Below are 17,003 nucleotides of genomic sequence, written 5' to 3'. Positions count from 1 at the left end.
TGCTGAAGGGGCAATATTTTGCACTGAGACCTTTGTTATTCCACACTTCCTGCACACTCCTAAACATTTCTTACTGTTCTCAGTGCCACCTGAGTTTGGCAATGAAGCAGGGGGACCACCACCTCTCACAAAGCCCCTGTACCACTGCAGGATGTGGGATCTGTGTGCAACAGCTCCTCCCTCACCCCTGACATTGCCTCAGCACTCCCACCTTGGCCAGGGTGCCCAAAGCAGCCCTGGGATGAAACCAGGCTGATCACAGCTGCTTGGGTCAGCTGAGGGCAGCCCCATGTTCCGTGGGGTTGTGCTCTGTCTGCAGAGCCAGCCAGGCTCAGCTGCTCTCTTTGTGAGCACGTGAAGCTCTGGAAGCTCAGGAAGTTCTTCCTCCACCTCTGCCGCCTTCTCAGAGCCATCTCCTCCAGGGCCCAGGCTTCTTGCTGGAGAGCTCTCTGGGAATGGCTGCTCTTCTTGCCCTACCCCTGCATGGCACGGGTGGGCAGGTTCTCCCCTCAGCACTGCATCCCTGGCCATGGTTTCTGTGGGGACAGAACAGGGGGGTCCCCAAACGGTGGCCATCCCCTGGCACACCCTGTCAGGGCTGGGATGGCTCTGCCTCCCTGCTGGGAACCCACCTGGGCTCCACAGCCTCTGCCGCAGGAGGAGGAAGCAGAGACGCAGGGAAGGGCAGAAACATCACTGGGCCGGCACAGGCCTCATCCAGCACACTGGGTGAACTAGTAGGGAGGTCAGGGATGAGAATGGGAAAGAACTATTTTATTCCAGTGCCTGGATTTGCCCAGGCTTGTTATTGTTTGCAGTGATTTATGCATCATTTGCATATGTGGCTAAGTGAGTTATGCAGTTCAGAGTGCCCAATTTCAGAGAGTGTCAGCCAGCCTGTGTCCTGGGATGCAAATGTCTGTCCCTTATCTGGGGACAGCCGGTCAGTTATCGTCTCCTGGCCACTCCTGCCACATGGCCAGATATGGCTTGCAGATCTGGGGAACTGCTGAGCCCTGTCCCTGCCAGCTGGATGAGTACAGGGCTTCTCTGCCAGACCTCAGGCCTATGGGCATGCCATGAAAACAAAGGAAAGGGAAAGTATCACTTTTTAAAAAAGACTCTTACATTTCCTACTACAGCAGTTATTTTTGAAACGGGCAACAGTAAACACATTTGCAAAGGTAACCGCATTTTGTTAAAAACTGAGATTTTTTATTAAATAATTAAGCTTTGGGAATGAGGTTTTAGAGTCACTTTTAAAGGCACAAATTATTTTTCTTGACAGTGAGAAGACTGATTGATCTATACTGTTTTTAAAAGTAATCACTAAAATAGTCTATGAAAAAAAAATCCTTCCCCACAGTATCATCCACTCAAACTCACTAATTGCAGTGATTCTCCCCACTCATTCACACCCTGTACTTATCTTTCAGTGAGTAAAATCTGATCTAAATGAGCCAGATGAGCCCAGTCCTGCAGACACTGAACACCACTGATGACCAGCACTGAAGCTGGAGACACACGTGGGGGAAGTTGTGCAACCACAGGCAAGGCTGCAATTTCTGATGGCCATGAACACAGGCACTGTACCAGAGGTGCTGGGTCTAACTGTTCTTCTGTCCTTGGAAAATATCTGATTTAAAGTAATGGGAGTTTCTCACCCTGCAATAAATTGCTTAGAAACTGCATTTCACAATTGGATATCCAAAGTTTAATAGAGAAGGAGTTCCATGTGACTGAAGACAGGTAAGCACTCATGCCAGCTGGTTTTTACATGCTGGCAATCTAATCCAGACCATCTGTATTCTTTGATGTTGTAAAGCAGTTTACTTTTACTTTGACAATAAGCTACTACTGCAGGAAGGGACAAGACTGAAAACAGTGTTTATAGGGCATTAAAAAGTAAAATAATAAGTATTATACAGCAGGTAATATTTTTAAAAATACATAAAGATAATGAAACAAATATTTGTTACAGCTGAAAATCAAAAAGTCAAGACACTTTACTTAACATGTACTTTTCTGTTACCCACTGAAAAATTTCTACTTGTAGACATAGCTCAAAAAATATGGGAAAACTTTGCCTATTTAAAGACATAATATTTTCCCTGGCTTCGGTCAGTACAGCATTTCTATTCCTACCTGGGGAAAGAAACCCCAAGCACCCTGACAGACTAGTGGCAATCCTGAAGAAGCCAGAAAGTCAAGACCAAAACTCTTCCCCAGCTTACCCTGAGGGGCTCAACAAAGCACCTCAAATGTTGGATATAATTACCCACTTTCTTAAGCCACCTTTGAGGCATATGCCAGAAGCATGCCAAAGAAGAACAAGGTGAATTCATGATGATTTTAGCCCTGCTTAGGACATCTTCATGAATCATCCTAAAGGGCATAGAATTTCTACTGATTTTTTTACCTGAAAATGTTTTGTTTGTATTGCTTTGCTTTGGTTTTGTTTCCTTAAATTTTCGCCTTTCTTGCACATTTAACATAGAGATCAGGGCATATGTTTATCAATTTATTTTAACAAAAACCTGAACTCTTGATAATTTTTGCATTTGTCTAATATATTATAACAAGCTTGGATATTTTATTTCTCCTGATACCTTAAAAGCACTAAATGATGGTAAAAATCTATGCTTGGGAATCTAATAAAAGGGAGACTTGTGTTTTGTGGTCTGGAGTGGAGGTGACAAGCAAAAGAATACCTGTCAAAGAGTACACAGGAGTTCAATGGATTGGACTGTGCTCCTTTGTATGCTCAGGTTCTAGCCTGGAGTTACTCATGTGCTTGATATTAAGCACACGCAGCAGCCTGTGCAGGACTGGAATCTATTATTGCCATGTTGACATACATTTGTTAAGGGTTTGATTCTGCTAACATTTCTATTGGCAACACAGGGAGATGCAGTCAGGTCCTGCAGTTCAGAGGGAGATGGAAGAGATTTCAGGGAGCTGCTAATACACTCAACTTTAGAGGCCATTCACAGTAAACCACATTTTAAATACATTTCCATGGTCATGTTTATTTCTAAAATACCTAAAGACATCAATCAAGTTGTAGATTAAAGAGATATAAAAGTACCCACCCTAAGAACAAGACCATTTGAAAAGATTTATTAACGGTTATTTATATATTTAAGTCTAGTTCCTGTAAGATCTCAGTAGTGTGAATAAGTGGTTTAAAAACTGTGTATTTGTAGCTGTGTATGTGTATTTGTAGCAACTGTGTATGTGTATTTGTAGACAAATACAAATACATACAAATACATATTTGGACTCTGTATTTTTTTGGTAGCTTTAAAATAGTTTTCCATATTTTTTTTTTGGTCTGGATTGAGGCCTAACAACCCAAATTTTTGTCCAAAGAGTTTTGAGAAACACAGATTTCCTACTATATCTTCATTATGGCAGCTGCTGTTATTTAACTGATAACATTCTGGTAATTTAAAAAAACTTCAACCAGGAGCATAAACCCATACTTGTCTACTTTGTCTTGGAACTTGAGCATTTTTTCCTGGAGCGTTTGAACTATGTGCTCAGGCAATCTTAACCTTCTGGTTTAAATCCAAATGTACCAGCTGTGGGAAACACCATTTACACATCCATTACCCCTGGAGAATTTAATGTGCCATTTCCATCAGAGTTAGACTTTTAGAAGCTGAACTTGGATTGCTTTCTTGGGGAATGAACTTGCACAACTTGCATTTATGAACTGAAGACTACGGTGGCTTTATTCATTGTATCTCCTCATTTCAATACAATTCCCCTGTAGGGGAATGTAATGAAATAAGATGGGTGAAAGGGACAGAGTCGGTTTTCTTTCCCTGCACTGAATCCTATTGCAAGGACAGGATGCTGCCTCTGTCTTCTTCTCCATTTGCCCTCACATAGCTTTTGCTGAGTGAGCCGGCTGGCTTAAAGCAGTGTAGCACAAAGATAGAAAGAAAACAGCTTTTCTGGGGAAAATCATTACTGACTTAGGGAATAAAGTGGCTAATACTGCTAAAGTGGCTAATATTACTTATGTGGCTAATACTGATAAAGTGGCTAATATTACTAATGTGGCTAATGTTGCTAATGTGGCAAGGCAAAGCTCTCAAACTGCCACTTCTGCGAGTCGTGGTACAATGCTTCACTCACTTGGTCAGCAGCACCAAGGCTGCCCAGCCAAATACAGATGTGCAGAAAACCTGATATTCTGCATTTTCAGTAGGGTTGGCCAAACTTTTGAAATAGCTGCTATACTTCTAGAAAAAAATCCCTTAGCAAACAAATATTTTTCTTGTGGAAAATCCTTGAAGAAAACTTTGGGGTTAGACACCCTTTGCTTGAGAGTGTATGGTCTGCTTATAAAGATTACCTTCACCCTCAGACTTCAAAATGCAGGAATTCTCAGTGCCTCCAATAGAGATTATACCTGTCTCTTCCTTTGAGCTTCAGCTGGGTGTGGTGATGAGCTGAAGCCTTAACACCATCCCTACCTGCACCACTTCCACATGGTTTACCACACAATTGAACCCTGCAGCAGCAGCTTCTCAAGACTGTGGTAAATCCTTAATTTCCTTCAAAACTTGTCATTCTTGAGAAGTCAATAATAAAAGTTAAAAAAAAAAAAGCTAACTCAATGTCAGTTTGCTTTTGATTCTCTGCCAGGTAAGTATTATAGGTTCAACTATTCCTGCCAGAAAAGTTTTATGCAAGGAAAGTTGTTCCTCTTTGCAACCCTCCCTGTTTCCCATGCACCAAACTGTGATTACTTTGGTCATTATTACAGTAGAAGAGGCAATCAAGGCCCATAATCTCTTTTCAGGAGCATTCTCCTAATAGTCTTTTGTTTGGGAGGCAGGACAAATCTGAATAATTTTTTTAACTCCTTTTTCTTTGCTATATCTATCTGGCCATTGTGCTGGGAATCATATTGTAGACAGATTGCTTGTGCGAAAGGAATTTAATTCCTTAGATGTCTGCACAAGACAGAGCTAGAGAAAACCTTTATAATATCAAGTGTTATGGACAAATTATTTTCTGACATGATCTATTTGTAGAAACATCTCATATTGGCCAAGAAATTTTGTTTAGAGAAGGATAGTTGCTCGTCTTATCATGTGCTTCAGCTATCCTTGGCCCCACTTTTCTGCTGATTTGTTTCTTATCAATAACGGCTACATTGCATCATGTCTCAAGTGTCTGAGTTAAGGGCATGTGATTCTGGAATCCTACATTCATGGAATGGTTTCATTTGGAAGGCACCTTGAATATCATCCCCCCATGCCACAGGCAGGAACACCTTCCACTAGACCAGAGTGTTTAAAGCCCCATCCAACCTGGTCTTCAACAATTCCAGGGATGGGGCATCCCCAATGTCCTTGGGCCACAGGTACCAGTGCCTCATCACACTCACAATGAAAATTTCTTTCTGATATATCTTCTTTCTAAACCTGACCTGATAGTGTCCAGACAGCTCGTGAATATCTCCAGTGAGGGAGACTCCACCCAGTCTCTGGACAATCTGTCCCAGTCATCCATGCAGAATCACAGATGGGTCAGGCTGGAAGGGAGCCCAGAGGATCATCTGATCAATACACCCTGCTCAGGCAGGGTCACCCGAGGCACATGGCACAGGATTGTGTCCAGGGAGATCATTTCTAAGGTCTCCTCTTGATGAAGTTGTCTTTTCTAGAGGCTGAACAGACACAGCTCCCTCAGCCTTTCCTCTCAAGAGAAATGTCCTAATCATGTTTGTCACTCAACCTAAAGAGATCTTCTAATCCTCTTTGCCACTCCCCACTGGACCTGCTGCAGGAGCTCCATGTCTTTGTGCTGAGGAGCTCAGAACTGGGCACAGCAGCCCCAGTGAGGCCTTACCAGGGCAGGGTAGGGGCAGGATCCTCTCCCATGACCAGCAGGGTCAGTGCTCTTCCAAACACACCCCGTGGTACTTGAGCATCACTTGATGAGCCATAAGATACCAGCCCAACTCTGTCTGTGCTCCTTCATGAATCTGTGAAATTCAATACAGCAAAACAAAGCTATTAAAGGAAGAGAGATCTTTAAGCTTTTTATTTCAAGGGTCTATTAATTAGGTTCACCACAGCACTGAAGCAGATTCGCAGATTTTGGAGTTGCTTCATTTTCAATGAGCTTAAACATATCTGACCAAAAATGTCAGGCCTATCAGCCACAAGCCACAGGTGCCTCTCAGGCTTTTGTTTTGCATTAGTTTGTGGGGAATTGTGGTGATGAATGTATTTCAAATGTTAAAATACCTAGCTCATCCACTTCCTCCTTAAAGTGAGTTGAGAATTTTGATACCAAATGTATCATTTTTACTGGCATTAGCTGTAGGGTGCTATGATTCTCCTTCTTTGATATCTAATTTTATTTGTGAATAGTTTATTAACTCTACTGAAGAACTAAAGTAATGCTGAAAGTGTTAATTCCCATGGGTAACAGCCCCTAACTATCTGCCTGAAAACACCTACCTACATTTTAAATGAAGGCTTTGCAACAGACGTTCACAGAGCATCAATAATTCAGAGTCCTGCTGGAAAACTCTTTCTCAATGTTCTTGCTGTTTAACTTGAAATTTGGAGACCTTTTTTATTTTGGTTTTTTTTTAAATGTTGGGACAATTTTACATTTCAGATGCATGTCTTCAGAATTTCAGAAGAATGTATCTGAAACAAAAAATTGTTGGGAACTGTAGTCTGAACATAAGTATGCAGACATGATCATGAGAATTAAAGTATAATCTTTCCCCCTGTGTTGCTTTTTCCTCCAAATTCTGTTTGCAAAGTGAAATAGAGACTTCATTCTGTTCTACAAGTCCTTTGAATGTAACATTCCAGAGATTTATTAGGCGCAGGTGTTAAATATTTTAGCCTCTTTATCTTGTTGCTACATCAATAATTTACTCACTCTAATATTATGACTGGATATTTGCTAAACTCTCTAATATAATTAGTGATGAAAAAGTTATTCCTAATAGCCACAGTGTAGTTCAAGTACATGGCATGAATTTTTTTCTCATTTTTGTTCCAGATTTTGACCTTGTTACTTTCACTTACAGAATGTCAAGTAGTGTTGCCTTCTGCCAGGTCTTGTGCAGCACCATGTAGCCCATTGCCACCTGGCAGCTCACCTTTCTCACTAGTATTTATTCAATTATTCTAAAGTAAATTTTACAGCACAAACTGATGTCAAACATATGATTTATGTTTTGCCTGGCACCATCTTTTAAGAAACCTGATTAATTCCACAGAATTTCCATGATCCAAGTCTTGGAAAGCAGCTGAATTTCTCTTGAGGGTCTCATTTAAATTACAAGAGGAATAACAGTATTTGGTGTCTGCAGTTATTATTTGCTTAGTGGGAGTCTACTTGTGTGTTTACTTATTATCAATAAGCATATTAGTCAGTTGTGAAAGGCATAGTTTTATTTTTAAAAAATATTTGGTAAAATTAATGGTCACAAGTAAGGCTGGGACTGTGGAGGTATGTCGAAATATATTACCTTAGAATGCTAATCATTCTACTTTTATTGTTTGCTGAAACTATTGTTACAAAAAGTGCCTTTGAGGATTAAAACTGCCTCCAAAATACTTAAATTTGAGGCTCTGCTGAGGTCCAGCCAAGACAGTGTTGAGTTCCAAACCATGGAACTCTGTGGTTACATATGGCAGTTATGTACATAACTATTTAAAAACTACTCTGTTACTTGTATGCAGGTGAAACAATTATGTTGACATATAGAGTTTTATGAGTAGCAACATATTCCATTTAGCAGTTAATCTATGGCTTTTTTCTTCTTCCAAGTATAAAGTCCTAGCTCTAGAGGACAGCAATTTCTGTGGTGAGCATGAAGATTGCCTCTTGTCTCAAGCTGATAGAATCTTGTTTATTACTGCAGGCCTGTGATCTTGGTTACCTGCAGAGTGATTCTCTGTGGAAATACAAATGCATCACTTTCTTCTTTGGGAGACACATACTCCAGTCTTGTGATCATCAGTGATATCAGTAGCAAACCACCCCAGCAAGTGGAAAATCCCTTCTGCTCTCTTTATAGTTGTCAAGTTTCCTCAGCTGTGCTCAGCTCAGTTACACTGGTTCAGAGATTAGCAAAAATTTTCTTCTGTGCAGGGAGAAAACCCAAGCAGTCATTTGCTGAAATCACAAGCTTCATTTAATTTCCTCAAGTAACATGATTTAAATGCTGTGGAAATTTACATTTACCAAAAAAAAAGAAAAATTAAAAATCAGAAGACAGGCTCCTTATATGTTGCGTAGCATACACAACTTCTAGTGTAGCGTACAGTCACCATTTTGTCCCTATTGTTTTTAGTCCATCCATCTGCCACATGCCTTTATTTGTAATTCCTCTCCTGAATGATGAATCAACACAGCATCAGGTTAATATCAGTATTATGACTGGTTTTTGAACAGAACAGTTAACCTAGTGCAGAGCTTCGTGAACTCTTTTCAGTAGGGGGAGAGATAATTGACTTTAGCATATCTGATGCAATCCTACTCCTTGACAATATACAAAGTCCTGTTTCCCTAAGCGCAGAAGAAATCAAAGAGGAGACAAATTCTTCACAGATAGCTCTAATCATCTATGATCCAGCCTCTGGCTAAAAAGTACTCTCCTATTTTTACATTGCTTCTGTGGTTACATCTGGTATCTTCTTGCCTTTTCTTTCACCTTCACTGGCCAATCTGAGTCTCACACCTTGCAATGTATATACATATTAATGTTATTTCTCCCACATACTCACTTACAAACATCTTTGCATTGCCTTTTGATCTGTGTTTATGCCTAATATAAACAAACAACAGTAGTTATACCTCTTTGCTTCTAAAGAACAGCTGAGTGACTGTCATCAGCTGTGCTAAATGATGGAATTTGGCACTCTAAATTTCAACTAGGTAACTTCCAGTGTCTACCAAATTGCAAGGCAAGTAAGAAATACTAGGTTTTGGGTATTAAGTAGCAATTTGGTAGCTTTGTGGAAGAAAGTCATGTCTGTTGGCAAGGAGTGTCCAAAGCCCAGTCAATAAATCTGAAGTGATCAGATCTGCAGATGCCTGATTAGTTTCAGGCCAATCTTTACTAAATCCTAAAGTCTGTGTTTACCCTTGCAGTTTAAAAGTGGTAGTCTTTGCCCTAATTTTTACCAAAAGAAGTTTGAATGGCATTTGAAATACTATTTCTTCAGGCAGTAACTGAGTATAGAGAAGTTTACTCAATGTTCAAAATGTGAACTCTGATTCATAATCTATTTGTCTTTTTTTTCTTCCACTGGCATTATGTTTTACAATGGGGAATCATATGAGGTTGGGAAAGCATATTTAGTAACATGAAGCCAACCTAGATCCAAAATATGTAAAGAGTGTGTTCTACCCCCATTGTGAAGGGTCAGTTTAGAAGTGTGTTGAAACATTCCACATTATGGAACTGGTCAATAAAACCAAAACATTTCAACTTTCTTCCAGTTCCATGATTTATTTCTCAGAAATGATTTCTAGCTGTGATATTTTCTTTATATTTTATTTGACCACAGTTGTTCAGCTTGTCCTTGTATAAATAGTTTGTGGATCTGGATCTGCCTTTCATCATACAGACCCTGACATGCTTCCAAAGAAATACATGGATTCATATTTAATGGGGTTAGAAATGTCAGCCCACTCATGTAGCCATGTATGCAGTGTACTTGAGCATTTATAGTTGTGAGGATATATTATAAAGAACCAGAACCTTTTTAGAGAAATTTTGTCACAATTGAAGAAGAATTGTCACAATTTTAGGAAAAAACATACTGATTCCTTTCAAATATCCTATGAAAATACTTATTTTGAAACTCTTTCTTGAAGGTCACCCCAGAGATTACTGCCCCTTTCATAACCACCACAGCAGGCTGTGGAGGGAATTGAGTGATTGATAGACACATGGACAATTTTGCAGAGTATTGTGTGAGTTTTTAAGGTCATTGCTCTCTAATCTGAAAGTTTCCAAATAAAAGGAAAGGGCAGTATCACATGGCCCAGACACAAGTATTCTCTCAGCCAAAGAAAATTTGCATCTTGTAGACCATGCAGCCTTGTCCTCAGGGTGAGCTTGATGTTTACAGATGAGAAAAAATCCAGTGATATGGAATGTATAACCAGGGGACAAAGGATTTAGAACCAAAAAATGCCTAAAATCTATTATTTTAACAAACACTCAAAAAAAGTCTTGGCTACATGCCAGTTGTACAAGAATACAGAATGTCACTCTTTTTCTCTTCTCTAACTAGGTTGGCGGCTGTCTCATGTTGGGATTATTTTTTTCTTCTGTGAGGTCTGCATAGGGTTTTAAAGTGTGACTACATTCTCTCATTCTGAAACCTTCTTTCTGATCATCTCTTCCTCTGCCCCTATCATCCAATGACAAGGATGTTGTCTGATTCAAACTGGAAAGTCATTTCCACTGAGGATTTTCCAGTCATGGTCTTTGGATGACAAACTTATTAACAAACAATTTGGTGCTTACATCTGAGTTCTCCAAAATTATTTGTTAAAAATTCAAAATTATTAGGGCAGAGATAGCCATTCAAGAGCCTAATTCCTTATTGTCTTCTTTCCTTAGCCAAGGAGCGATTAAATGTTAAAAATGTTTTCTTCTCAGCACAGTTCTTTGTGACTGTGTTCTACACTCAGGAAGTTTGATCATCTGACAAACTGCAGCCACACCACTGTGCTGGGCCCAGCAATCACACAGAAATCTTTGCAGGAGCAGTGCTTCATGTGGGCTGAAAAGCAACCAGATGACAGAGATCATTCAGTTTGCATTTGATCACCCTAGGAAGGCATCCATGGTCAGATGAGAGATGTTGGCCTGACATGCAAGAGTAAATCTTTGTAGTGGCTTGGTGATGGGGACACATATGAACATTTGATGGTATAAACAGTCCAGCAATAAAATCAGAGAGATGTGGGCTGTTTAGGGGATGTATGTCCAAACCACAGGTGGGAGACATACATGCTGCTTTCATATAGCTTGCTCTTGCAGAGAAGACTTAAATCCCACAGGGTCAGAGCACTTATCTTGGATTTAGAGTCTTGGATACAGACTCCTTGTTATGATATGAGACAGCTCACTTTGCATCCCTCCACTTCAGTTCCATGATTTTTAAATAGGGGAAATTTAGTGCTATTCTTTCAGATTGTAATAACAGGGATCATCCAGACAGTTTTAATAGAAATCACTGAAAACCTGTGTAAGAAAGTAAGGAATTAGATTCTGGGTTTTACATCTTCAGGGGCAGAATTTCATTCCCCACAGAGAATTGAAGCCTGAGAAATCCTTTGGACTGTGAGAAATAATTGAATGAAAAAGCAGAGATTATGTTACTGCCCTTGATTGAGTGGCCATAGCTGCCATTTCCAATTCACGTTCAAAAGTGCTTTGTAAGATATTCTACTACTTTTGGATAGGAAATGTGTAGCTGTTCCCAGCTTGTGTGTTCCATAAAGTCTTTACTACCTTTTCTTTTTGAAACATAACTCTCCACAATAGATGTTGTGTTTGATGCTCCAATATTGCACTTTCAGATTGCCCAGAAATTGCAGCTGTTGCAGTGTCTGGTCATTGAGTGCAGCTTCACACAAAGTGTGCTGCTGCTGCTTGCTGTGATATTTATCAGCTCTCAAGTTTTAAAGTCTGTGGTTTTCCAGTAAAGCCTGGAGTAACTTTGACTTGGGCTGCTGTTACATACCGAGAACCTAATCCTCCAAAGTTTTTTGTGCTTAGCTTCCTTTGAAATCACAAGAACTTAGAAATACATTTGAGAATCAGGACCAATTTTTTTTTTAATCAAAGTTTCTGTGAATAGGATTTTTACACAAGGGAAATAGAAATATAAATCTAATTGAAAACCATGAGTCTTGGACTTTTAACTCTTTTAGATTATTCCTTAGGATAGAATTTCCAAAAGACTTGAGGTTTTGGCAGTTTGTAATAATTTATTTAAGTTATTACATTTATTAAGAAACTGCTGGATGTTCAACATAGATGAAACTCAGGCCATGGCATGGATATATTAAAAAAACTTCTCTCTGTAGTTGATGCTCTTGGTGTCTCTTCTAACATGATACCATGATTAATTACTCCTATAAAACAGTGCCTTGAATTACAGGCTTTAGAAACCTGTTTAATCCTCTCTCCAAGTGATGGCTGAACTATTCAGAAGGGTATGGTTCCATTGTTAGCAGGGAAAGAAGTGTCCCTTTATTATTATATATATATATCTTATTATTATTATATATATATATCTGATATATATGTTATATAAAACAAATATATAAATACATATATATACATACACACACATATATATACATACATACACACACATATATGTTGTGGTGTGTTGCAATATCCTGTTTTACCTTCTCCCTTCCCCCTCGCCCCTCGCTGAGTGTGCCCTGTCAATCAGGCTAACATACCAGCAAGGCGTCGTGTGATAGGTGTCCCTAGTACCTTGAGACCCTGCCCCTTCACCTGGTTGGTGACTCACCTGTCCCCTCCCCTTCCCCTGTCCTGAGCTTAAAATGTGAATGAGACCATGCGGCTTCATTCTGTTACCAGCAGTGGCCCAGTGCAGACGTATCTGTACTCATGGAATAAACATCTGGCTACCTTCTAGCAGAATCCATTCCCTTTCTCTCCACCATCGCCAGAAGCTCTCTCCTGAGGAGAACGGAGTCCTGTCTTGTGCCCCGCTGCACTCTGCCGCCAGCCAAGGTATCTCTGCGGTTAAACACCACAGTGCTGCCTCTGGCCAAGCAGCGAAGGTCAGAACTGGCCTAGGCACCATCTAACTGGTTATATTGGGATAATTATTCCAATATATTGGCGTCCCTGTGGGTGGCTCGACTCTGCAGCCCGAAAACAGACTCGCAGTTCCTCAGAGAAGCTTCTGCCAGCCGTGCATCCAGCTGAAAGGAGCCTGGCTTCAAGACTCCCAGCTAGAGACTTTGGGAATATTCCCAGAAAAAGTTTCGTGGACTGTTCGGTGCCTTCTGGAAAGCCCAGCTTCATTGTGGTGAGCACATTTTCCAGAGGGAGAAAAGGGGAGCCTCTCTTGCACCCAGAGAGAGGTCCTTTTCCGGTGGAGACCTGCCTGCCTGTACCCAGCCTACAGCTTCCATTTCACGTGAGTATCTCTGCTTTCGGTAGAGCAGAAGCTCAAAAACAGACTCTGCCGCGAGTTCTGTTCCTTTTTGCCTTTGCATTTTGGCTGCGCAGCCCCACAGACGAGAATTCATAGCGTTCTAGTTTAGCTTTCCTGCTGCGTGTTTCACTGTTTTTTAGAATTCGCGCCGGAGCGGGATCGCTCTCTGCCCTTCCCCCCCCCGGCTCAGCAGCGTGTTCAGACACGTGTTAGGAGACTCTCTTTCTCTTTCTCTTTGCGGGAGAGGGGGGGCTCTCTTTCCACGTGGCCGAGGGACCTGCGGGGTCGGGCGTGCTCTGCACACGCGGCGGCGGGGGGGGGGGGCGTCCCGGTTTCGGCTGCCACGTGGAGTGGCTGCTCTCTCTGCTCCGCGGGGGCGCTGCATTCCACGGCAGGGGGCAGGGCGTGCCCTGCTGCTGCTGCCCGGGAATTTTAAAAGCAGTATATACAGCTGCATTGTGAAGCTTTTGTCTGCTCGTTATCGCTTTCTATCTGTGGTTTTTTTTAGAAATTGGTAGCTGAATTTAGCTTTGTTTTTGGTCAGGCGGGATTAAGTACTTTGCTTTTTAACATGGGTTCCAAACTTAGCATTGTACAAAGGGGAGTGTATTATCATATTGTTAGCATTTTAATCAAGAGTAATGTGAAATTCTCTAAAGGAAAATTGAAACAGTTTATAAGATGGCTTTTTCTGCAGTTCCCAAACATTTCCCCTGAAGAAATCCACAATATTCAATTCTGGGATAAAGTTGGGAATGAATTGATAACCTTAGGACAATCTGGCAAATTACCCTCAGCTAAATTTGTGTTCTGGAGTTTGCAAATTCGAACAGCATTGCTCAAACAAAAGGAAATGGAGAAAAAGCCAAATGTAAAGCCATGTGCCTCTGCTCTCCCTGTTCCTCCCTCTCCCTCTAAAACCCCTAAACCTCTTTCCCCAAAAAAATCCCGAGCACGTGTTAGCTTTTCGGAGAGCAGTGATGTCCAAAATGGCCCCCAGTCCCTAGGGGGTGCACAAGATGGTGGGTGCCACGTGGCATCTTCCCAAACCTGGTCTTCTTCTTCCCAAAATCCTCTTAAGCATCCCAAAATTCCTGCCCCATCCCCCTCTCCTCCTGTTCCTCGTGACACCTTCCCCCCCCCCCCCCCTTTCCTGCAGTACCCTCAGCTCCGCCCCTCTACTCCTGCCAGGGGGCGTCTGCTGACGTGATGTCACCAGGTGACCCCGCCCTCTGTTCCCACGGTATCCCTGCCCCCTGCCAGCCCCTTGACCCCGCCCCCTGTTCCCACGGTTTCCCCGCCCCCTGCCCGCCCCTTGACCCCGCCCCTTGTTCCCACGGTTTCCCCGCCCCTTGCCGGCTCCCTGTCCCCGCCCCCTCCCCGGGTTCCCACGGTGGGGACACACCCACTGCCTGTCCCCAAACCTGTAGCTGTGATCCCAATGCTTCTGATTCAAGGGATACAGAGCAGGGGACAGCAGACCCAATGCATGGTGCCATGTTGTCACTGGCCCCTGTTACGTTTCAGCCTGCAGCTCAAGCTGGAGCAGCCCCAACTGCTAATTGGAGTTCTTTTGGACGACAATTGATTAAAGAGATCTGTAAATCTCATAAAGAATATGGTCCACACAGTCCATATTTCCGTGGCCTTTTAAATTCTGAATTAAGTAGGACTATTGTGGTTCCACATGATTTAAAACAATTGTTTTCATGTCTCATGACATCCACGGAATTCAAATTATGGGAATCAGCATTGAAACAACTGCTAAAAGATGCTCTCCCAAGCTTACAGGCTGATCCAAACACAGCAAAAGACAACAATGGTAACCTTATTACTATTGACCACCTCTGTGGTGAGGGTCAATGGTCTTCTCCCTCAGTCCAAGCTGCTGCAATTCCTGCAGAAACACTTGAGAAAGTAAAGGAAGCAGCTGAAAAGGCATTCTTTTCCCTCCAACCTGAGGGGCCTTTTGAGCCCTATAGTAAAATCAAACAACTACCATCAGAGCCTTTTGTGAAATTTGTAGAAAGGCTAACTAGAGCCATTGAAATACAAGTTAAAAAGGAAAATGCAAGGGAAGCAATTTTAGAAGAAATAGCGTTTACAAATGCAAATGAACAGTGTCGAGCAGCAATCCTGAGCCTTCCTATGGAACCTTCCCCTACATTAAAAGATATGCTTCTAGTCTGTAACAGGAAAGTACCTCTGATGAGTGTTGCTGAAGACTCCAGACCAAGGCTGCTGCCAAGACCACCTCAGCGTGTTGCTGTTGCCAGCCCTGCACCTTCTCTTTCAGCACAGCAGTACCCTGGGCAGCAGCGGAGACCGGCAATGGTTGAGCCCACTAAATCATGCCTGCTTTGTAATAAGCTAGGACACTGGAGTAACCAGTGCCCCCTGAAAAGGGAATTTGATGAATTTAAAAATAGCAGGGGAGGAGAACTGCAAGCCCTCCCTGGGGGTCAACAACAAAAAAACGAAGAATAAAGCGCCAGCCTGCCAGGCGTGCAGACATAAAAAGAGCAGGCCAAGAGAATAAGGGTAGCAAAATAAATCAAGCGCGCAATAATATTAACATTTGTGTAAGTGAAGCAGGTGCTTCAAAGACCAAGTCCGCTAGTCCACTGTTAAATGTGAAACAAAATAACCTTTGTTATGATTTAAGTGATTCTGTATTAACCGCATCTTCTGTCAATGAGCCTTACAGGTTGCAGCTGACAGAGTCACTCCACCTGAAGGACACTGACTGGCATATTGTCTCTGTAAATCCTGAACAGAAAGGTACTTGGAACCAAATTCGTTGTAAGTACATCATCACTGGGGACAAAAACACACCACAAGAGATCGAAATTGCTCCGGGAATAACAACATCAGATCCCAAGCAATTTGTTCTCAGCCTGCACTGTTTCCACCCACCCCTGTTTCTTCCTAAGGGACAAATTGTTGCTCAAGCTATCCCTGTGCCATCTTTACCTGAAAATGTTGATAAACAAGGACCCACAGTCGCCCGGGTCCAAGTTATTGGGACAGATAAACCCAAATTGTGGTGCAATGTCAGTGGGGGTGGGGAGTCTAAACGCATTGAGATGCTTGTAGACACAGGTGCAGACTGCACAGTGATTCCAGTACAAGACTGGCCAGCACACTGGCCTTTACAAAATGTTGCTGGTCACCTTCGAGGTGTAGGAGGTCTGCAATTGGCAAGGCAATCCAAAAGCATTATTCAATTCGAGGGTCCAAACGGACAATTGGCAAATATCCGTCCATTTGTGTTAGATTATTCAGAACCTTTGTTAGGGAGAGATTTAATGGCCCAGTGGGGTGTCACAATTAATATTCCAGACTCTCCACAGCATTTTTGTGCAGCAGTCATTAAACAACAGCGCCCCACCCAAAAACTTAAGTGGAAAACAGACGAACCAGTTGATGTGAAACAGTGGCCACTCAGTAAACAAAAATAAAAGTGCTTGAGGAACTAGTACAAGAGCAACTAAGAAAGGGCCACATTGTGGAGACCATGTCCCCATGGAACTCTCCAGTGTTTGTCATCCAAAAAGCTGACAAAAAGAGGTGGCGACTTCTCTGTGACCTCCGACAAATTAATAATGTAATTGAAGATATGGGTTCTCCCCAGCCTGGTATGCCATCCCCAACAATGCTTCCTCAAGATTGGAAATTAGCTGTTATTGATATTAAAGATTGTTTTTTCCAAATCCCATTGCACCCTGACGATGCACCGCGTTTGGCATTCTCTGTCCCTTCTATCAATTCAGAAGCTCCTATGAA

The sequence above is a fragment of the Zonotrichia leucophrys genome, chromosome 4 (genome assembly GCF_028769735.1).
Source record: "Zonotrichia leucophrys gambelii isolate GWCS_2022_RI chromosome 4, RI_Zleu_2.0, whole genome shotgun sequence".
Classification (NCBI taxonomy): domain Eukaryota; kingdom Metazoa; phylum Chordata; class Aves; order Passeriformes; family Passerellidae; genus Zonotrichia; species Zonotrichia leucophrys.
The sequence above is the reverse complement of the archived record's forward strand: the minus strand, read 5'-3'. Positions refer to the sequence as shown.